The sequence below is a fragment of the Chelonia mydas genome, chromosome 23 (assembly GCF_015237465.2).
Source record: "Chelonia mydas isolate rCheMyd1 chromosome 23, rCheMyd1.pri.v2, whole genome shotgun sequence".
NCBI classification, from domain to species: domain Eukaryota; kingdom Metazoa; phylum Chordata; order Testudines; family Cheloniidae; genus Chelonia; species Chelonia mydas.
This window is the reverse complement of record NC_051263.2, coordinates 408882-432451: the sequence shown is the minus strand read 5'-3', so window position 1 is coordinate 432451 and position 23570 is coordinate 408882. Positions and strand designations below refer to the sequence as shown.

Sequence of the window (23570 nt, the reverse complement as noted above, 5' to 3'; positions counted from 1 at the left end):
ACATTTTTAAAGCATGAATAATTTTATTGAAAATTATAAAAACCTCTTGAAAGTCACTTTATGCCCAGGGATTTCAGTGCACTTTACAAATATTAATTAAGCTTTCACAACCCCGAAAAGGTAGGTAGCATTAGCTCCATTTTACATCTAGGAATCCACACAGCAAATCAGAGACAAGGTCAAGAATAGAACACAGGAACGGACTCCCAGTTCCCCCTGCTCCATGCACCTACCCCTCTCACAGCTGGGAATAGAATCCAGCCTTCAAACTATCTTGCTCCAGTCACCATTGCTAAATCTCCTCCATATAGAGCTAATCTGTGCAGAAGCCATATACACAGGGAAAGCATCCTCTCTGGGGCATCATTTCCCCAGGAATTATGTCCATCTCAAGCCTGTGGAACTCCCAACCACAAGGTCTCACTGAGGCCAAGAGTTTAGCAGGATACAAACCAAAAAACAAACCTGGACACGTTTACTGATAGCAGAAGCTCTTGCCTTTGACAAAGGAAAAGTTATCATTGTATTATAGCAGTGCCCTTTCCCCAAGCACTGCCCCCATTACACTGGACTATGCTTTGAACAGGGCCCGTGAGAGAGCTTACAAATGTAATAGGACAAGATCAAGGGTGAGAGGGGAAGAAACTTGCCCAAGGTCACACAACAGGTCAGCAATAGAGACAAGGACAGGACCCAGATCTCCCAATTCCAAATCCAGTGTCCTACCCAACACACATGCTGCTTCCCATTCAACCGTGGATCCTTGTGTTTCTAGGCATCAGCTGACTCCTAACTAAGAGGGGTTAGTTCAGCTAATTCCAGAATTGTGCATGGCAGGGTTTCTTCCACCCTCCTCTGAAGCATCTGGTGCTGGCCACTGTCGGAGATGGGACCCTGGGCTACAGGGACCTGAGGTCTGACTGAGTCTGGCAATTCCTATGTCCCTAAATAACTGTGCTATGCAAATGCAACAACAATGAAAAATTTAAAGGAGTCCAATTTTGCCAGCATGCAAACTCTGCATGCTCTGTACGGGCCACTTCCAGCATGCAGTGGGCACAGGCTTTTTTTTTTTTTTTTTTAAAAAGAACATAAGGGAATTAAGGGAATTGTCTGGGAATTGAGATTTAAAGATAAATCCTGGGCAGGTGGCTGGTTTATAGGCCAGAAATAAAGTCATGCCTTTCTCTCAGCAGAGCTGGGCAGATAATCTATCTCCTACCTGAAAAAGCATTGATAACAGCAGAGAACATCAATTTATCATCCCTTATCGCTCCTTTTTAATCTACCCTGACATGGTCACTTCTGTGGCTGGCATGCAGTTAGCAGCAGCAGCTGCTCTGGGAGCAGTCACTTTCTTACACCTCCTGGTGCACTTCGCTCTCTTGATGTTCTGCAGGACAAACCTGCTCTGTTTTTTGGCCAAAAGAGCTTCCTCAGAAGACATTCCTGCCTAACCAAGTGACATCTGCTTAGAAATGGAGCTACGTAAACTTTGCAGGTGCAAAGGATCCCGAGTCTGGGCTGCCGCCACACCAGCTATGGACTGTGCAGTAATTACACTTTCTGGAGTCATTTCAGTTTTATATCAGATAATTTATTCTCCAGGAGCTGCGAGCCAAAGCCTTTTTATTACTGTTTCATACTGGTGGCTTTAAACCGCAGGGGGAATAGCCTTAAAACCCTGCATTTATTCATGTTACAGTAACAGTTCTAGACTGAATGACTTTATTTATCCTCCTCCCCAACCCCCGCACCTCTAGTTTTAATCACTCTCCCCCCCCCCGTCCATTAATTGGAACCCGCAATGTGCTTTAATTAAGAGATAAAGTCAGCTAGAGAGCCAGCCCTGACAGGATAATGGCCTGCAAAGTCAGAGAGGCATTGACGGGAAATGAGTATCAGGGAAGATACAGAGGTTGACCGATAGTGGGGTGGCCTCGGAGGGTCGTGTGACAACCTTTCCCAGTCATTTCATTGTTGATTAATATGGGCTCAGCACCGTCACTTAGCACCCTGGGGTAAGCAGCAGTCTCACTGTAACCTACACACCCCCTGGGTGTGGTGTTCTGTCCTATCTAGAGGCAGGGGGACCACTCAGAGCAGGGGTGGGCAAACTACGGCCCGTGGGCTGGATCCGGCCCCTCAGGGCTTTGGATCCGGCCCGCGGGATCGCCCCCCATGGTGCTGCAGGCCACGCGCCGCTCTCAGAAGTGGCCAGCACCACGTCCCTGGGGCCCTGTGGGGGGAGGGGGGCAGAGGGCTCCGTGCATTGCCCTTGCCTCCAGGCACCGCCCCCCGCAGCTCCCATTGGCTGGGAATGGGGAACCGTGGCCAATGGGAGGTTCGGGGGAGGTACCTGGAGGCGTGGCAAGGGCATCACACAGAGCCCTGTGGGCCCTCCCCAGGGGTTGCGCAGGGACATGGTGTCGCCACTTCCCGGAGCGGCGCCACATGGGGCCCCGGCAGGCAGACAAGCAGGGAGCCTGCCCTGGCCCCAGTGCACGCTGCTGCCACCCTGGACCCCTAACCCCTCCTGCACCCTGCCCTCCAACTCCCTGCCCTAAGCTCCCTGCCTGCACCTTGCACCCCTCCTGCACCCCAACCCCCTGCCCTGAGGCCCCTGCCCTGAGGCCCCTGCTGCACCCCAACTCCCTGCCCTGAGTCCCGTCAAACCCCACACCCCACCTGCACCCCAACCCCCTGCCCTGAGGCCCCCTGCCCTGAGGCCCCTGCTGCACCCCAACTCCCTGCCCTGAGTCCCGTCAAACCCCACACCCCACCTGCACCCCAACCCCCTGCCCTGAGCCCCCTGCTGCATCCCACCCCCCAGCGCTGACTCTGCAGCTCCCATTGGCCCGGGGCCGCAGAGACATGCTTCAGAGGTCCCAGGTTTGATCCCGCCTGCCCCCAACCGAGGTCTGATGGTGTTACAAGTGGGGACTCATCCAGGGTTTCAACTGGGAAGTCTCTAAAGCTCGGGACGTGCTTCATCAGCTAGGGGAAGTATGTAACCCACGTACCTCCTGGGTGTGGTGTTCTGTCCCCTCTAGCGGCACCGAGACCACTTAGAGAGATTAACGTGTCTGCTCTACAGCCTTAGCTAAGGGCCACATGGCTTTTAGCTCGTGCAGCAGAGGCTCATGCACTAAGCTCTAGAGGCCCCAGGTTCGATCCCGCCCGCTGACGACCAGGGTCTGTCGGTATTACATCATCACAGGGGGAGAGGTGTCTCATTCCCAGCACTTCTAATGCATTGAAGCTACGGCTTTTGCCGGTACAGACATGTTAAAGAAAAAATAACCCCCACTCTTGACTGACAGCACTAGTCCAGCAACAGTTTCTAGCACAGACCTGGCCAATTGCACCGCCCAGCCACACTGCTTAGGTGCCGCTAACTCAGCTATCCAGGATAGTAGTCAGTTTAAGAGCAGATTCCTTACCCAGATCGGCAAAGAAAGAATCTGAGGATGAATAAGCCTACACCGTAGACTTCCATTTCACATCCTCCCTGATTAAGTGTTAACACACTCACACGCTCGCTCTCAGCTAGGGGTGTGATGCCCCTGCTCATGTTCACATACTCGTGTGAGTTGCCAAGCTAGCAGGAGCCTCACCAGCACCGCAGCTGCTGTAGCACGGGTAGTCACAGGGGAAGCACGGCTTACCTGTGCCATGCACATACCCACCGGTTATAGGAGGGTCGGTACACGACACTGTTAAGCCATGCATCTGCGCCGTTACCTGTGTACCGTGCCTCACTGCTATTTGTACTCACGCTACCCCCATGACAGCTAGCGTGCGCGTGTGTGTGTGGGGGGGGGAACCATACCTGTGCCTTGCAGGAGGGAGACAGCCACACACTCCCCAACCCACTCAAACCCCTTTTGCTGTGACAACAACATTTCCTCATCATCCCAGGCAGATTATACCAGCGTCCTTACCATTTGCAAGCTTGCGGCATTCAAACTAAAACCGAATAGCCTCTCCCTCGCTGGCTGCAATTCAGCAACCTCCTCCTATTCAGCAAAGCACTTGTGTACATGCCTCTATCATACTGCTTATCTGTGCTCCCTCCACCCCAATCACTCCTGTATCTGAGCACCTCACAGTATTCCAGTGTATTTAGCCTCACCAGCGGTGTGCTATTGTCCTCATACAACAGATGGGAACTGAGGCAAGAGAGACTAAGCAACTTCCCCAAGAGCACATGGGAAGCCTGTGTCAGAACAGGGAACTGAACATGGGTTTTCCCAAGTCCTCAGCCAGCACCACAACCACTGGACCCTCCTTCCTTAAGCATGTTTCTGAAGAGCTTTGCTGAATTGTGGTTCTCAATCCACATCAGCTCCATCAGGGCCTCTGTCCCTGACCTTCTCCTTCACAGTCACTCTGCTGTCCCATGCAGAAGTGCCTGGGCAAGCCCAAGCAGGGCTGAAGGGGGCTTTAACTGGAGACTACAGGCCCCTGCAGGCTGCAGAGGGGTGATTTTGCAACCGCGAGTTTGGTTTTGTTTAGAACAGATTTTCACTATTATCATTTTAATCTGGATTTTGTACAAGGCACAGAAATAAAAAAACTATTAAAAAACCTACTGGAAATTTGTACAAGCATTTAAATTAATTTGTTGGAGTTGTTAGTTCTAAATGCTTCAAGCATGATTTGAGTTCAGAATAATTGCCCAGAAAACTTGCCAGAATTCTCTGAAGGGGCTAGAAATTTAAAACAAAAATATATTAGCTGCAAAATTAATTGGTCTCAACCCAGTTTCCTCACACAGACACTACAACGCTCAGGCAGCCTAGCAGAAAGGATTGTTGTTAGCTAAGAGTTTCCGATAGCTATTGAGAAGGCAATAGTGAGGAAATGGATTAATACTGGTAGTTAGAAGGAGTAATTAGAGGTCAGTTATGCCCCAGCGAATCTCAGAATGTTTTAGGCAATTAGTGACAGGAAAGCAGGAACAGCCAGCCAAGAGCAATTCCACAAATGTTGGGCCCAATTCTCAGATCCACCAGAGGCCCCTTAGGCCACTCTAGCAGTGTAAAGGGCACCTAAAGTGGACTGAAATGGCCCCCTGAGAATTGCCCCTATGCAGGGATCTCCCCTGCCAGCGTGGAGTTGGCCTGCAAATCCTGCTTTCACCCTGGGGCATGTGGTGGATCGGGGTGGAGCAAGAGTGCCATGCACCATGGGTATTCTATAGGGCCATGGAGAACAAGTCTGTTAGAGGAGCCCTGAGGCAGCTGCAGTTTACACTGGGGGCCAGGCCTCAGAATATGGTGAGCACAATGGGGGCTCCTCTCCTACAACCACCTCCAAGCAGAGCGACTGATAATCCTGAAGAAGGTGACAGACCTTTAGGAGACTTCCCTGCTGAGAAATCTGTAAGTATCTACATGGGCAACAAATATTTAATAATGGGCTCTTCAATGTAGCAGTGAAAGGTCTAAAAAACCAGTGGCTAGAAGATGAAGCTAGGCAAATTCAGACTGGAAAGGTGTAAATTTTTAACTGAGTATTTAACCATTGAGGCACTGGATCAAGGGTCAGGGTGGATAAGAGTGGTCGCCCCTGCAACCCGAGCACAACATGCCGAACACTTTTGAAGACCTGGCCTGCCTCTGCCTGGCAGTCTCTTGTGAGGAAACCAGCCCTGTTCTTTTGAAAGTTCTGCCCTGACCACAAGAGGATTCCCCAGCTCAGCCCTTTAGAGAAGATGATGAAGTCCACTTCTAATATTACCGCAGGGGGAGGGAGGCAGGCAGGCAGCACTCTCCAATTAAGCCTCTCTTCCAGGAGGTAATGGAGGGAATTCAATCAACACTGCTATTCTAATATGTTTCTAAGTGCAGATCAGAAGCATTGACTGGCTTATGACTCCACACTGACCCTGGGAAATGTCACTGCAATACACACTTAGCTGTTAAATATATTTATGTCAGAATCAATAACTGTCTTGATCTGTATCTTCCACCCACCAAAGAACTTTGAGGGTTTTTTTTGAAAGCCTGAACATTTGTATATTAAACCTGGGCAGGAACCTCAGCTGTCATAAATGCCACCAAAAAGTAAATAGATGCTAATTTGCAGCAGCCAAGGATCTAGCCCCGTGTTTTCATAAGGGGCCAATTCTGGTTTTATACACGTGTCTCAGGTTTTATACACGTGTTACTCTACAGAGTTATTCCCAGTTTACACCAAATGTAAGCAAGGACAGAATCAAGGCCAAAGTCTTTATATAAGCCATCCACAAAACAGTCAGTTGCCATTCATTCAGGGCTAAACAGACACCCACCCACACCCACCCACCCGTATCCTTGAACTCCACCCGGTGGTAAGTGGCAGAAGAAATAACAGCAGAACCAAGCTCTATGAATCCCACGATATACCCACCAAACCCAGAATTTGTATGGAAATTTGAGCTAAACACAGGTAGGGAAAGCCTGTCAAGCTCTCCTGTCCTCGCTCAAGAGCACAGGTACCACTCTCAGGGCAGACTGTTAGGAACCAGGGCAAACACCCCAAATTAGCTGTGAGTTCTATACTTAGATCTCAACAACTAATTATCAAGTGTAAACGCCTTAGGTGCTATAACAGCCTAAACATGGAGTCACAGACAGTCTCCTTGGATACGTCAATGTATCATGTCACCTAAGCAAGCCTGCCTTTGTGATAGATGGTCCCTTAGGCCAAGCATCACAGCACTATTCAGATCAATCCCTGTCCCAAAGGGCCAGTCACTTACCCTAGGCCAATTGCACTTAGATCTCATATCGAAGACAATGCTTGTACCCAGTCCTATAACAAATCTTTAGACAGTTTGTTATATTGGAAAAGGAAACAGAGTTATTTACACGGTTAAAGCAAGTAAACATAGATACACACAAATGAGTTCCAATCTTAAGTTTCAAAAAGTACGAAAAGCTTCTATAGTAAACCAGCTCGGTATGTCCTTTGGGGCTAACCCAGGCTAAGCTCAGGGGATCTGTTGCTTATGCCCAGTATGCCTGCCCCCCAGAGTCCCAGCTGCAGAGATCCAGTTCCTCCTTGTCAGGGTGTTTTTTTATTCCCCTTCCCCCTTCTGCTCTGATAGGGCAATTCACTTGCAAGACTTGCCTTCATGTGTGTGTGTGGGGGGGGGGGGGGGAAGGGGGAGGAGAGTAAGCAAAGTCTGTTGTCCTCTTTAATACTCCACTCTAGTTTGTCTGGTATCTACAGGCCTTCCTTGTCAGGCAGGACATGACACCTTCCACCGGAGACCAGCATTTCACACTAGTTGATTGCTCTCTCCTGTCTGGAGATTTACCGTTACAGAGGCTCACAATGCAAATGCTCAAATGTTACCTTACAATGTGGAATACAGATGTTATAATGCAGGTAGCAACTCACAAGCGTTCAGTACAGTCTCAACACATTCTTATACTACCTACACCTATTTTAACAATATTAAATGCACACAGCGGAGCCAGACTCATTTCAGCTACGTATCTGTCAGTATTCAGTTGAGGCAAGGGGACCCGGGGCATGAGCTGGCACCTGGTCTGCCTGTGTCACAGAGACATCCTGAATTCCCCATCCAAGCTCCAAAATTCAGCTCGGTACATTCTGCAAGGCCTTCTGACCACAAAGGCTTTTGTGCAGAACATGTTTACTCTGGTCTCTTAATAGACAATGTTAACTTCAAATCTATCCAGCCAGATTCCAGGGACTCAAGTTGCCAGCATGTCCATGAATATGGTTCAAAGATATTTTAACCTTTGCCTATTAGCAGTAAGGTTTTTTAACTCAATGAGAGATAAAAATCTGTCTGCCGCAAGGCAGCACGTCTGTTCAGAATTCATTCTTCCCAGAGCCAGATGCGGTCACCTCCTTTTTCAGGGATTAAGAAATGCTGCACTTCAGAAGAGACCCTTCTTTTGAACCACTTGCTAAAACAAGCCCCACAGGTTGAAAATGCTTTTACAAAAAGGTAGACTATTTACCGTAAATTGAATTTTCACTAAAACAGACAGAGAAGGAAGATGTTGCCAGGCTCTTGGGTACTTGTGCCTACAGAGGAATGTTGGCATTATTTCCTCCCCCGTCCCCTCAATATCTGCTTGATGGCTACAGAATTAAACATCATGGGGACCTTCCGAGTCCTATCCCCAGCTGTAGGTGAGGAGTAGGGTCTAGTGGTTAGAGAAGGGAAGGCTGGGAGTCAGGACTCCCAGGTTCTATTTCCAGCTCTGGGAACGAGCGTGACCTAGTGCCTGAGATCCTCTACGCTGCCCCCCTCTTGGGCACAGGCTGGTCTGGAACGGGGTAGAATCACTTGCATGGGACAACAGGGAACAAAGGAGGACTGTACAGCGGCATCCCTTAGCCATTACTCTATGGAGACTAGGAGTACTTGTGGCCCCTTAGAGACTAACCAATTTATTTGAGCATAAGCTTTCGTGAGCTACAGCTCACTTCATCGGATGCACATTCATCTGATGAAGTGAGCTGTAGCTCACGAAAGCTTATGCTCAAATAAATTGGTTAGTCTCTAAGGGGCCACAAGTACTCCTTTTCTTTTTGCGAATAGAGACTAACACGGCTGCTACTCTGAAATCTATGGAGACTATGGCACATGCTCCAGATACTGAGCAGGCTCCATGGATACAAGCTCTCAGCCTTAACACCTCTTATGGTTGACAAACAGCACCATGTTTCAGCATGAAATAATAAAATGACACCCAGACAGGAGCAGTTCAGGACAAGGTAAGAATTTTAGCATCCAGGCCTCTCTGCTGCTCCCCCTCTGATCTGACCCCCAGCCTGTGCCAGGGGCTCCTGCTGGGACGGGGAGTAGCATTGCCATCATGAGGTCCCTTCCAGTCCCTTCTCTGCGTGACCCAGAGATGCTGTCTAGCACGATATGCCGGGAGTTAACACTGAAGCTAATACCCTAAAAAGGCAAATCCAGGGCAGGGATTATTCCAATACTCCAGAGAAGAGCTTAGCCCACAACATTTGTTAACATGATGACGTCATGTCAGATAAGCCCTTTTGTACATGGTCTATTTTTAACTCCTCAGTTTACATGATGCATCTCTCCCCCCCCTTCCCCCGGGAGCCGAATGATTGTGCACTGCAGCAGCACCACCACTGTATCCATCACAGCACCTTTAATCCAAGGATCCCAACATAAATTAAGCCTTGCTGCCAGAGATAACAGAGTAGGGGGACAGAACCCAGGAGCCCTGACCTCAGCCTCCCCCAATCTCCACTTTAACATTTAGACCCCACTCCCCTCCCCTGGCAGAGGATAAAACCCAGGAGTTCTGACTCCCAGACCCCCTGCTCTGAATATTGGATCATACTGCCTCTCCTCCATTCCAATTCTTACTTCTTCCTCTTCATTCCCTTTCTTTAAATAGAAGCCATAAAATTCTGGCCCAACTCAAGCCAGGAAAGCAGTGTCTCTTCTCCACTAATCTCTAGCCTCCCTTGCTTGAGCCACAGACTCCAAGGTTGCAGCACAGGTGACTCCCAGACTCACCAGAGCAGAGAATTACTCAGGCTTAGTGCTTTACAGCAGGAAATGATAGGCTGGGGAGATGGCACGGGAACATTACTCAAAGTGAATGGTATTCCCTTGCTCACAAAGAGCTGCAATGTCAGAGACTGTTATTCCAAGTCTCTCCCATGCCGCTCACTTTGCTAATCGGGATTTATGGAAATAGGAGAAGTGGGTGGGAGGAGAACACACCAGGTGTTAAATCCCAACATGCCAGCCGCAAAGTCCATTTGAACTGGAGACAGCGCAAGGAGGAGTTATGAAAAGCAGAGACAGACTTGCCAACACCCAGTAGGAGAGAATCTACATATGAACCATTTAGAATTCAAGTTAGGACCACAGAAATTGCCAGACTGGATCAGACCCAAGGCCCATCTATTCCATTATCTAGTAGTTAGAGACTTGAGCTCTGAAGCATGAGGTTTGATATTCTCCGCCAGAATTTTTGTCATTAACAACAATTTTAGATATTCTATTATCCACACAGGTGTCCAATCCCTTTTTGACTCTTACTAAACTCTCAGCCTCAGTAACATCATGTGGCAGACAGTTCTACAGACCAATTGTGCCTTTTATCCGTTGTGGACTTGCCACCTGTTTCAATGAACATTTTCTTGTTCTTGTGTAGTAAACCAGGGAGAACAGAAGCTCTCAATCCCCCTTCTCTGGGCCGGTCTGTATTTTATATATGTGTCCATCATGCTTGCTTGCTCTGGTAAACAATCCCAGACTTTTCAAAGTCTCTTTGTACGAGTTTTTTTTCCCTACACCCTAGGTTTTTCTAGTCTCTCTTCTCTGAAGCCTCACTAGAATGTTGTTTTCCTGTGCTCCTCTTAGCCAGCTGGTGCATCTGTCTGTTGTTTCATAGAATTTAAGGCCAGAAGGGACCATTAGACCATCTAGTCTAACCTCCTGTATGTCTCAGGCCTTATATTTCATCCAGGTACCCCTGCACTGAGCCCAACAGTTCAGAAAGACAAACAGATGGAGCACCCTCCATTTTCTTTGCTAGTGTGTACCAATGGTGCAATCACCTTCACTTGTTTTATGCCTTATTTCCAACTGAATGTGTCTGGCTTCAGCTTCCAGCCATTAGTTCTTGCTATACCTTTCTCCGGTAGCTTAAAGAGCCCTTCAGTGCTAGGACTGGAGTCCTTATATACTACCGTAGAACAAATTATAGTGATAGAATGCCATTCTGTAGTCCTGCCATGAGTGCAGGCGATTGGACTAGAAGACATCTTGAGGTCCCTTCCAGTCCCACACTTCTATGATTCTATTACTTGAAGCATATTTTGAGGCCTTAAAATGATGTCTAGGCCTCGTGCTGGCCCCCTGCTACAAGGGATGAAGTTCACCCAGGATTAAAATTTCATCCCCAGGCAAACAAGGTGAAGCAAAGGTTTCAGACCCTGGGACTGTCCAGTCAGAGCCTTTACTCTGCGTATTAGGGTAGCACTCCTGGCCCGGTGCCTTAACAAGACCACCCTTCCTTTCATTACATTCACTGAGTGTTTGTTATGCTTAAGGCTACGAATCTGTCACAGGGGTCACGGATTCCATGATTTTACGAAACCACCATGACTTCTTGAAAATTCCAACAAAATGAGGAGGTTGTGAAGGCTAGGACTATAACAGGGTTTAAAAGAGAACTGGATAAATTCAGTTAAGTCCACTAACGGCTACTAGCCAGGATGGGTAACGAATGGTGTCCCTAGCCTCTGTTTGTCAGAGGGTGGAGATGGATGGCAGGAGAGAGATCACTGGATCATTACCTGTTTGGTTCACTCCCTCTGGGGCACCTGGCATTGGCCACTGTCGGTAGACAGGATACTGGGCTGGATGGACCTTTGGTCTGACCCAGTATGGCCGTTTTTATGTTCTTTATTCAGCCCTGGGTGGTGAGCTCAGGCTTTGGCTTCAGCCCTAGGCGGTGGGGCTCAGGCTTCGGCTTTAATAAATCCATGATTTATTGTTTACTGCTCGCATCCTCTCCCTGATTTTTAATAAAATTACCCATGCCAAAATCATAGCCTTAGTTATACTCACACAGACTATCCTTGATCCTAAAAAGGGGCTCCCTTTCAGCAGGAGATATCCAGCCTCCCTCATTAGTCATTTAGTCTACAAGTTTGGGGAAATCCTAGCAATCAGCTAAGAAGGCAGAAAGCAAAAATGAAAGAGGTCAGAGTCACCAAGAGTTTGGAGAGGCCAGAATAAATAGATCACTTAGTCTAACTAAAAATATCCCTTTCAGTTCTCACTCCATCATGATGCAGCAAAAGCCACATCGTTTCTGCTTGGCAGGTAACTTGTATCTTTAGTTCCTTTTCTCTCCTGTTTAAAGGATTAGATAGCTACTTTTTTGCTTAATAAGCCAGTGGCTCCCTGGTGTATTTTCCACTATAATGAAAGGGGTGTCTTATTAGTTATTAGAGCAGTTATACAAGCAGTTTAAGACAACTACATAAAGCTGTCTGGTTGAGCCAGCCCATCTCTCCCCCCAAAAACTGATGCAGTGAGATTTAACTCATGTTAGGGGCCAGGGTAGGCGAGGCACTTCTGAGACATTTGTAAGCAATGGGTAGCTTCAGAGGGACTTGATTTGTATTAAAATGAATGAACCAGCACCAGCATTATACACCACAAGTGCTTGATGCTTTAAATAGGGCATGGGCAGGACTGAACCAGCCAGCCTGCAAGTTGTGTAATGATCTGCATTAGTACAAAGTGTTTTACACACACTTTGCACTGTGTAAATGACTGTAGAAAAGCTAATGAAACAAAAGGAAACCTTGAATTCATTTTATAACAGTTCACTGTAGGAAGGAAAATTTTACAGCTATTTACATATTAGAAAAATACACTTGGACAGTGAGCTAGTTATTGGGGGAGAGACTGCCCTTGGTTTCTTTAACTTTATTCATGGCTTCCAATTTCTCCTGGACACAAAATTCTAGGGATGTTGGGGGGAGGGTGTATAAGCATGTGTGTAATCAGAGAAGTTTAAGAGGCAAGTCATGGAGTTATAGACAATGACACCTGCGCTACTAAATATACATGTACAGCAAGCACCTGAAGAAAACAGCAAGCCACATTTCACGCTTTGATAATTGTTCTTTCTGCTGGTAAAATCTTTTGCCTCCAGCCCCCAGTGATAAGTAATTCCTGCTAAGTTGTTAGCAGTGAAGTGCCCATTACCTGGTCTTTCAGTAGCCATTATAATGAACAAACACCACCTCACAGCCACGGCAACTGCATTGACAAAAATCTCTTCAGTATAATGCTGCTAGTTGCTGTCATTATCGGAGAACGTCCACTATCAAGAATAAGTGGCATGACTCATCTGCTAATAGACATCTAGTTACCTGAATATAATTTTATTGCAATAAAACATGTACAGTGCCCTAAATTTACACAGGTCTTAACTGGACAGGGACAAGACCCATCTCCTCTTGCCCCTTTCCAAAGCCCACAGTCAGTTTCCAGATTTAGGACATCTACACACACGGCACTAGGAATCCTACATCCCACAGTGCCACTATTTGTAATCCACCTGCTGGGTATAGGCCCCAAAGCAACACCCTGAAGGAGGCCACTCCTCTGTCCTCAAAGTATACAGTAGTTAGCCCCTGGCTTCTGCAATGCACAAGGCGGCTTAGCTCCTTTAATGCATCTCAGAGCCACCAGCAGATTGAGCCGCTCAGGAGTAGCCAGTTGCTCTAGAATCTGCTGATGCTCCAGAACTGACACAGGAAAGCAAATGGTGGCCATTGGCTCTTCACAGACCTGAAAGCAAATTCTCATTTGGGTCAGTCTGGTGCCTCAGGGGGTTCATTGGTCCATTTACAGGAGTAGGGCAGAAGTTTTCTAAAATGGATGAATGATGTATTTGAGGCGCCCAGAAGAAGACAGGACTGAGCTGAGCCAGGCCCGTTGAGCCATGAGCAAGCGCTGAGCAAGCTTTCCCATCCAGCTTTGCCAATGGACCAGCACACAGCCAGATATTCTAGTCTGGCTACACATGCAGCTCTGCCTGTTCACAGCAGCCTGCCCAGTCCCGTGCTCCCCTTCCCCTGCTGCCACCGCTGCCCCTCCATCTCAACCAACAGTCCCCCAGCAGCTCTGCCAATGGACGGCAGGCTGCCAACACCCCTGTTGTTGCAGCCCTGGGCCAGTTTGGCTCTGAGATACACAGGTGCCCACATAGGGCCACTGTTTGTTTAATTACTTTTTGAAAAGAAAATATTATGCAGTGTTAAGAAACCTGCTTTTACTGATTCCCATAACGACAGAGAGAGGGAGAATGAATGTGAGCAGCACAGAAATATAATGATGTGCTGCCCACACCTGACATAAAAGGAATTAAGTCAGGAGAAAGTGGCAGACAATTCCACAGGATCTCTTTGTTTGTTAGCAAAGCTTTTGCAGACTGACTCGCTCACTTCAGAGATCCCGGCAAAATGACAGCCAAATGAAGGATATGTGAAATCAGATCAGACTTTAATCATACAGAAGCCATAATGACACTTGCTTTGAAAATGACATTAATGGCAAGGATATGCATAATACCACTTTAGCAGCTGAGTCATCCGGAGTAAAATGACAGCAGGTCCGCGGCTGATGGGGTGAATAGGCACAGGTTGATCAAACAGCATTTGGAGACGGGGTAGTTAATTAATTTATGTAATTTAGCATTAAGCCAAACTCCATATTTCCATGGGGGTGAGGGGGGGGGGAGGTGAGGGAGAGAGAGAGGCAGGCATGTCCGGAGTTAATCCAGTATTAAACTTCTTAGCAAAACAGCATCAGCAGAACTCCCAGTTCCAAACAGCTTGACCACCACAAGTGTCAGCATTCACAGAATCAGTGCCTTCAGCAGCAAGAAACTCCAGCGCCTGCAAACTCAGTGCTAATGTGGACTAGCTAGTAGATAGTGCAATATACAGATGATCAGGAGACCTGCATTCTATCCCCAGCTCAGCCACTGATCTGCTGTGTGACTTGAGCAAGTAACTTCCCCCGTTTCCCCTCCCACCTTCACCTGCCATGTCTATTCAGACTGTAAGCTCTTCAGGGCAGTGGGCTGTCTCCCATGGTGCATCTGTGCAGCATCCAGCACAATGGTCTTCAGTGCTAATAGAATACAAGTAATAAAACCAACTCCTCCCACAGCCTCCTTCCCTTCAGCACTCAAGCACACCCATACGGTCTCTGGAGTGTATACTGTCCCCAGCCATCAGCACAAGTCATTGCAAAGAGCTGCACCACTACACAAGAGTCGGATCTCTTCCTATAACCTATTTGTATGCCAGTTCCAGGGGCTAAGGAGAGACCAGGTCTCAAGCTACCAAAACCACAGAGTTAAGTGTGTAACAGGGAACAGCAGCAATAAGCACCACTCAGCCTCCCGCAGGCTGAAAGCCACAGAAAATGGATGGTACCAGAAGTGGGATTATGTGGGACGTAGTATGATGTTTCCCAAGAATTTAAAATTGGAACTGTAATCGCACAGGAATAAAGTGGGGGGGGGGGGGGGAAGAGACAGGCAACAATTCACTCTCCCTGACTCACCACTCACCTGGTTTAAAAAGGTTTCAGAGTAACAGCCATGTTAGTCTGTATTCGTAAAAAGAAAAGGAGTACTTGTGGCACCTTAGGTCTTCTGCAGTTTCCACGATATGCTATGCATCCGATGAAGTGAGCTGTAGCTCACGAAAGCTCATGCTCAAATAAACTGGTTAGTCTCTAAGGTGCCACAAGTACTCCTTTTCTGGTTTAAAAAGAGACAAAACACAACAAATCACTGTTGTAGGAGCAGCAGTGATCTGTATGCTCAAAAAGTCTGTTACACCCCCTACCCCTTGGCTCCTCTCCCTCTTTCAATACCTCTGAAGTGGCTTTCCACCTCCCGCTCCCTCCTGGAATGCTTGTAGGATGCATGGGCTGTTTAAACAGCGAGATCAGAAGAGCTCCAAGGTATTACCCTCTGATCCCACTGAGGGTTAACAAAAGAAACTACACCATTTGCTCAAGAAACTCCCTGAAAAAGCAGAAGAACAAGTCCGCACAGACACACCCCTGGAACCCCAACCAGGGGTATTCTATCTGCTACCCAAGATCCATAAACCTGGAAATCCTGGGCACCTCATCATCTCAGGCATTGGCACCCTGACAGCAGGACTGTCTGGCTATGTAGACTCCCTCCTTAGGTCCTACGCTACCAGCACTCCCAGCTATCTTTGAGACAGCACTGACTTCCTGAGGAAACTACAATCCATCAGTGATCTTCCTGAAAACACCATCCTGGCCACTATGGATGTAGAAGCCCTCTACACCAATATTCCACACAAAGATGGACTACAAGCCGTCAGGAACAGTCTTCCTGATAATGTCACAGCAAACCTGGTGGCTGAACTTTGTGATTTTGTCCTCACCCACAGCTATTTCACATTTGGGGACAATGTATATCTTCAAATCAGCGGCACTGCTATGGGTACCCGCATGGCCCCACAGTATGCCAACATTTTTATGGCTGACTTAGAACAGTGCTTCCTCAGCTCTCGTCCCCTAACGCCCCTACTCTATTTGCGCTACATTGATGACATCTTCATCATCTAGATCTATGGAAAAAAAAGCCCTTGAGGAATTCCACCATGATTTCAACAATTTCCATCCCACCATCAACCTCAGCCGGGACCAGTCCACACAAGAGATCCACTTCCTGGACACTACGGTGTTAATAAGCGATGGGTCACATAAACACCACCCTATACCGGAAACCTACTGACCGCTATGCCTACCTACATGCCTCCAGCTTTCATCCAGACCACACCACACGATCTATTGTCTACAGCCAAGCTCTACAATACAACCGCATTTGCTCCAATCCCTCAGACAGAGACAAATACCTACAAGATCTCTATCAAGCATTCTTACAACTACAATACCCAACTGCGGAAGTGAAGAAACAGATTGACAGAGCCAGAAGAGTACCCAGAAGTCACCTACTACAGGACAGGCCTAACAAAGAAAATAACAGAACGCCACTAGCCATCACCTTCAGCCCCCAACTAAAACCTCTCCAATGCACCATCAAGGATCTACAACCTATCCTGATATCTACAACGTATCACTCTCACAGATCTTGGGAGACAGGCCAGTCCTTGCCCGCAGACAGCCCCCCCAACCTGAAGCAAATACTCACTAGCAACCACACAACAGAACCACTAACCCAGGAACCTATCCTTGCAACAAAGCCCGCTGCCAACTGTGTCCACATATCTATTTAGGGGACACCATCATAGGGCCTAATCACATCAGCCACACTATCAGAGGCTCGTTCACCTGCACATCTACCAATGTGATAGATGCCATCATGTGCCAGCAATGCCCCTCTACCATGTACATTGGCCAAACTGGACAGTCTCTACGTAAAAGACTAAATGGACACAAATCAGACGTCAAGAATTATAACGTTCAAAAACCAGTGGGAGAACACTTCAATCTCTTTGGTCACTCGATTACAGACCTAAAAGTGGCAATTCTTCAACAAAAACACCTTCAAAAACAGACTCCAATGAGAGACTGCTGAATTAATTTGTTAACTGGATACAATTAACTTAGGCTTGAATAAAGACTGGGAGTGGATGGGTCATTACACAAAGTAAAACTATTTCCCCATGTTTATTTCCCCGCCCCACTGTTCCTCACACGTTCTTGTCAACTGCTGGAAATGGCCCACCTTGATTATCACTACAAAAGGTCCGTTCCCCTCCCCCCCCCACTCTCCTGCTGATAATAGCTCACCTTACCTGATCACTCTCGTTACAGTCTGTATGGTAACACCCATTGTTTCATGTTCTCTGTGTATATAAATCTCCCCACTGTATTTTCCACTGAATGCATCCAATGAAGTGAGCTTATGCTCAAATAAATTTGTTAGTCTCTAAGATGCCACAAGTCCTCCTTTTCTTTTTAAGGTAGACAAGGTGTCTGGGACTCTAATCAGGCAGCGATCACACACCCAATGCATAGACACTACCTGAGGTGGAGTGTGACCAACCAGACGCAGCCAAGTCATCTCTAGTCGCAGGCCACGAGGAGCTGGTCCGTACAAGGGGAAGGGGCCATGTGCTCAGGAGTGCACTCACAAGCTTGTGCCTCCCGTGAAGGCCCCTCACCCGGATTGCCTGGCCAGTGGTTCGCCGCGTTGCATTCCATTGTGCCTCGGGAAGACTTACCTTCATCACACCATCCATTGTTGCACTGTGAAACACTTATTTTGAAGGATCCTGACATCTCCAGTGCTGTGCCTGTCCTGGGAGCAGGAGTGTGGGAGTGACACACCCACACCCTTTCTTTTGAGCTTAGCTATCAGTATAATAAATGTGCTGCTTTCTGCCAAACTCTGGTGGGTCATTAGTCCTCCCTAAGCTTACTAGATGGCCCAGTTTTGGATAACAATCACCACCATAAATACCCCAGCCACATGCTGATCAGCAGTTGAGATAGAGCTCTGATTGCCAAGTTTTCTGTGGTTTGGAGTGGGATAAAAATCAGCCCAGAAATGCCCCTCCGAACACAACGTATGTATTCCTTGCCAAACAGCTGGAATCAGAAGTGCTTTTTATTGTTTGTTTTACAGGATATTAGTGGGAGGCACAAATCAAGCCCCTTTTAATAAATGTACTCGCTGGTGCTCAAAGCTGTTAACCTTTCATTATCGGACTCCAGAGGGGTGCTCCTGCCGAGCCATCCACTGAAACATCTCAATCACCAGGACCCTTGGAGAGATCTCAGCTGCCACAGAGCCACTTACAGTGGCAGCATGGACATGAGGAGATGGGTCTGCGTAGGCTAGTTAGAACTGCACATCAGCAAATGCGAGGCTGGCCTCTCTCATCCGCTAGATGGTCCCATGAACGGGACCTCTATTGCAGAGAGAGGCAGTGTGGTCCAGGGGACTGGATCCAGGACTGGGACTCAAGGGCTGGACTTACTCCCAGCTTTGCTCCTGAGCTGCTGTGTGACCTTGAGCAAGTCCTTTCCCCTCATGCCCTTTGTCTAGTTAAGGTTATGAGCTCTTGGGGACAGAAACCGCATCTGTGCAGCCCCAGGCACAACAGGGCCCTGATCTCAGCGCTTGTCTACACAGCAAGGTAGTGCACGGCAAGTCTGGGTTTGAACCTACAGCACACTAACTCACCGTGTGGACACTGCTACTGCACAATACAGAACTTTTAGTGTGCTGTAGCGGTGTCCCCATGGAAAAAGACCGCTCAGCAAGCTAGTGAACTGTAGATTCAACACCCTGGCTTGCCACTCACTAACCACCAGTGTAGACACGCCAACAGTTAATACAAACACACACCACAGACAATGGGAGTGAGCTCTAGAGCAGATGACATTGGCAAGACAAGCTCAGATGAGAAAGGGGACTGTGGTGCAAAGCAAGGGGTTTTTGCTTCTGGGAGAGGCCCTTCCTTTGGGGGAGGAAAAAACAAACAAACAAAAAATCTCCCTGAGCTGCAGGAACAACGGTTCCCTCTGACTTGGTGATATTCACGCCGGGCTAAAGGTTTAGCAGAAGGCCTAGGAACCGTTTTAGTCCCACTGTCTGGGGAGAATCTCACCCATAATTATCATGACCCAAATCACCATACACAGCAAGGTCCTAGATAAAGGTACCAAGATCCTCTCACACCTGCCCAGTTCCTCTTGGGAAGGAAGGATTATGTCCCCACAATTAATATTTTAAATTAAAAGTATATGAATCCACTTTGTTAAACCATAACAAGATTATACCCAATGAAATGCTCAAGTGACGTGGAGGGGATTAGGATGAAGACAAAAAATAATGAATTAAAAGTATCAATGTATCTGATTAAAGGCTTAAACCCTTAAATTCAGATCAAGTTAATGCAACTTTTTTTAAAACAAAAGTATCAAGCAACAGGCTTAGAATATGGTTGACAAAGCTTCATTTCAGTGAAAACAAAATGTATTTGATTCCTAACTCAACCCAATGAGTTAGGAAAAAAGCTGCAAACCCCCCCCCCCCAAAAAAAACCTTCAAAAACAGACTCCAACGAGAAACTGCAGAACTAGAATTAATGTGCACACTGGACACCATTAAATTAGGCTTGAATAAAGAATGGGAGTGGATGGGTCATTACACAAAGTAAAAGCTATTTCCCCATGCTAATTTTTCCCCTATTGTTATTCAAACCTTCTTGTCAACTGTTTGAAATGGGCCATCCTGATTATCACTACAAAAGTTTTTTTTCCTCCTGCTGATAATAGCCCACCTTAATTGATTAGTCTCCTTAGAGTTGGTATGGCAACACCCATTTTTTTCATGTTCTCTGTATGTATATTTCTTCCTACTGTATTTTTCACTGCATGCATCTGATGAAGTGAGCTGTAGCTCACGAAAGCTTATGCTCAAATAAATCTGTTGGTCTCTAAGATGTCACAAGTCCTCCTTTTCTTTTTGTGGATACAGACTAACATGGCTGCTACTCTGAAACAGAATTCCAGTTCCCCTGGCTCTGGATAGAGCTTGTCTCCCCTCCCACCCACCAAAAAAGTTATGACACTGAGGTGAAAATAAGTGACGTTCTTTTGCTATTCTCAGATGAGCTCTAGTTCTTGAGGCTGATATTTCTATGAAACATGCCATGCAATCCAAAGTGCCCCAAACACTGCCTTTGACACCCTGTCATCTCAAAATCCTGATGCTTACTTGTGTAGGAAAACAGCATTTTTAACCACAGGAGTGCATAATGTAACCCAAGCTGTGTAAAAGTGGCCCTCTTTTGCCTGTTCATTAAAGGAAGATACATCTTACCTTTCCATCAGCTGCATCATCAGGACACCGCTACTATCTCAGTTTCCCCTGACAAGTGGCCTTCAAATGCCCTGTAGCCAAAGCAATAAAGAACAGCGCTAGTTGGAAAACAGTGAACACTGTCCGTGAAAAGTTTGTAATAAATACTGGAGTTTGGTAGGAACCCCCCCCCCCCCCGCAAAAAACCCAGAAAACTTCTGTGAAAAACAAACAAACGTCCTTTTCCCACAGCTCCCCTCCCCCCAGGAGCATTTGGGTTTTCAGCTGAAGTTTGGGATTTATAAAACACCACACATTTCTCATGGAAAAAACAAGAAAGTTTTAACCATTCAGTTTCTATTTCTATTAAAAAGACCATTTTCCACAGAAAAATAAAGTTTAGTCTGAAAATCTTCAAGCAGCTGTTAAGAGTCCAAACTAACCAGCCTCCCACCAACCAGCCTTCCCCGGTCTTCCATTTTGAAACAGGGACCCCTAAACAAAGGCAGATACCTTAACAGCCTGCACCAGACCAGTACTGCAATACCCCAAGTCTTTTTCTCCTCTTGCTTCACTCTCCCCAGGTCCTTCTGTACCCCACCTCAAGCACATCCAACAGCCCTCTCAATCAGGAGTCACTGAAGAGCAGCTGAGATTTGGAGCAGGATTTTACTAGCCTAGGCTTGTCCTTAAAGGGACAGTCCACCCTGTGACACCACCTGGTCTGAGAGTAGGTACACAGGAGCTAAACACACAGGTCAGCCAGCCCCAAAAGCAAAGCTGAGGAGTGTTGCAAGAGCCTCACTAACTTAAGTCAGCCTGACACCTGCACTTACCAGCAAGGGCTGCTATCTTTTACGATTCAGACCTCAACAGCCAGCTTTATATTTCATGAAGATAAATGAGAATATTCATTTAAAATGTGAGAATGAGATTGCATCTGGAGCCTAATTCATTTGAATAGGCCTCATGTCATATTCAGTACAAATTATTCTCTAAATGTTTTGCTAATTTTCACATGCAGACTGATCTATTTTACATTTTTACCAGGCTTTGAAATTATCATCTCCTTGTCTGGGTGCAAGTCTCTACTCGGAGAAAAGATAAAATGTGGAAGGAAAATTAAAGGTCTCCTGTTGCCCAGGTGAGTCAACAAAACAAAAATAGATTTGCTTTTCTTTAAATCAAACCTTTATTCAAATACTTTACCACAGATTCTCTATTAGCAGCATCCCCAACCTCAAGAGTTCAAAATTCCTGAGTCAGCTCCCGCCCCCCAAATAAGATATTTTTTTTAAATCAGGGATTTTTTTTTTTAAAAAAAAATCACTTTTTGTTTCAGCCTTTTGGGAACTGCAATTTCAAGCTTTCTTTTAAACCACATGGGCTACAAACTTCCTTTTTTTAAAGGAAAGCTCAAATTCTCATCTAATCTCATGATTCCTGGAGACAGGGCTTTAGGAAACACATCTAATATTAGGAGATTTGTGATAAAACTGCAAGTGTTGGCAACATGGAATGAGGGTGAAATTCACCCCTGTGCAGATGGGCAGCACAAGACTTAAGAGGGGGTTCAATTCCTTACTCTGTGAGACTTCCTGCATGACCTTAGGCAAGTCACTTAGTCTCCCTGTGCTTCAGTTCCCCAGCTGTAAAATGAGGACAACAGTACTGTCCTGCCTTGCAGGGCCTTGTGAGGGTAAATGTGTTAAAGATTGTGAGGAGCTCAGACACTGTGTTAATGGGGCCTGAGTGGTTCTAAGTGGTGCATATCCCTGTGACGAAGTGGGACTGTTCTTAATATTTTCTCTGAATACTGTGTGGGTGCCCCAGTTTTCCCTATGCATTTCTTAAGTCTCTAGGTGGTGGGATAAGGGAGGGTGATTGTTGCAGAGCCTTCGAGGGGCAGGAGCGTGCAGGGGTCTGCACAGAGAATGGCCGACACCCTGTCTCCTGGCAACTGATGGCCTGGGCCTCTCCTCCGCAAGGTGCCAACTAAAGGTGTTGGAGAACAAAGAGATCAGGTGGTTTCCTTGTCCGGGAAAGAAACAAAGGCGAGAGGAGGGGCTGGAGATGGTTTCAGTTTGGAGCTGGCTGGGGAAACGGAGGGAGGCCCAGCTTCGGAGTCTGGCTCCCTGCCCCCCAAGATGGACCTGACTGAGGGAGTCCTATGGTCTGTATCTACAAGCTCTGTTTTGGACTGTGTTCCTGTCGTCTAATAAACCTGTTTTACTGGCTGGCTGAGAGTCATGGTGAATCGCAGAAAGTGGGGGATGTAGGGCCCTGACTCCCCCACACTCTGTGACAATCCCTTATATTTGCGCTATGCAAAAGGGTGAATTTCACCCAAAATCTCCCTCTATCTTTCCCACCATGGTGTCTTGGTATTAAGTTTGGAGCCTTAACAGTGAGAGGATCCCTACATAATAGGTAAAAAGTCTCAATTTAAGAGGCCAAATTAATTCCTGGTGTAACTCTACGGATGCAGGCCATCCATATGCCTTGTGCTGGCCCTCTGCGAATGTCATTCAATACATTATTTATTTCTATTCATTTCTGAATACAGGCCAGGAGCAATCTGTCTTCTTTAAAAGGCACAATAAATTAAGGAGCTTAAAGATTCCCTTGTGTCTAAAAATTGAAGATCAGAAACCCACCTACAAAATGAAATAGCATCTGTGGGGCTGCTTTTCACACTGTGTGAATGCTGCCAGTGTATAAAGTGGACTGAAACCCAGGGCCCTGTTCTCCTTTCCCCTCTACAAGGTGCAGCCATTGACAAGGTGGCAATGCTATCAAGTCACACTTGCTACATTCTACACCTGCTTTTCCACGGATGCAAGTGACAACACTGTGATGTTGCACTCTATATGATTTTATGAAAGTATGCTGATGAGTGTGAATATGATGTAACTAAAATATGCTTCATGCAAAAGGTCTCTTGTAAAGTATCATTACAAAGCTTATAATCTCCTGAGTATAGGCATCCTATTTGTATAAATGTATCACTCTTATTTCTAAAACTAGAAATATGAAATATAACTCTGAGGGCCTATTGTAATTATGCAAAGTGTGGGCCATTAATGGTGGTTTGGAATCTTGATAGCTCCCAGCAGCCAGGACAATTGATTGTGGATGGCTCTGTTTGCAGGCAGGCCTTCCTGTGGGTCAGGCTGGGAGGGATGAAGGCTT

General features: G+C 46.8%; 1 long non-coding RNA gene across 1 annotated transcript in view; it reads right to left on the bottom strand.

Moving 5' to 3' along the window:
* LOC119564396 overlaps window positions 1–21160 on the bottom strand; it is a 161277-nt gene extending 140117 nt beyond the window's left edge. Inside the window, exons 1-2 of the long non-coding RNA XR_005223181.2 lie at window positions 20892–21160; window positions 20400–20470 (exon numbers count right to left, since the gene is read on the bottom strand). This is a non-coding gene — a long non-coding RNA (uncharacterized LOC119564396). The remainder of the gene's footprint in view (window positions 1–20399; window positions 20471–20891) is intronic.
* Between the last annotated feature and the right edge of the window lie 2410 nt (window positions 21161–23570).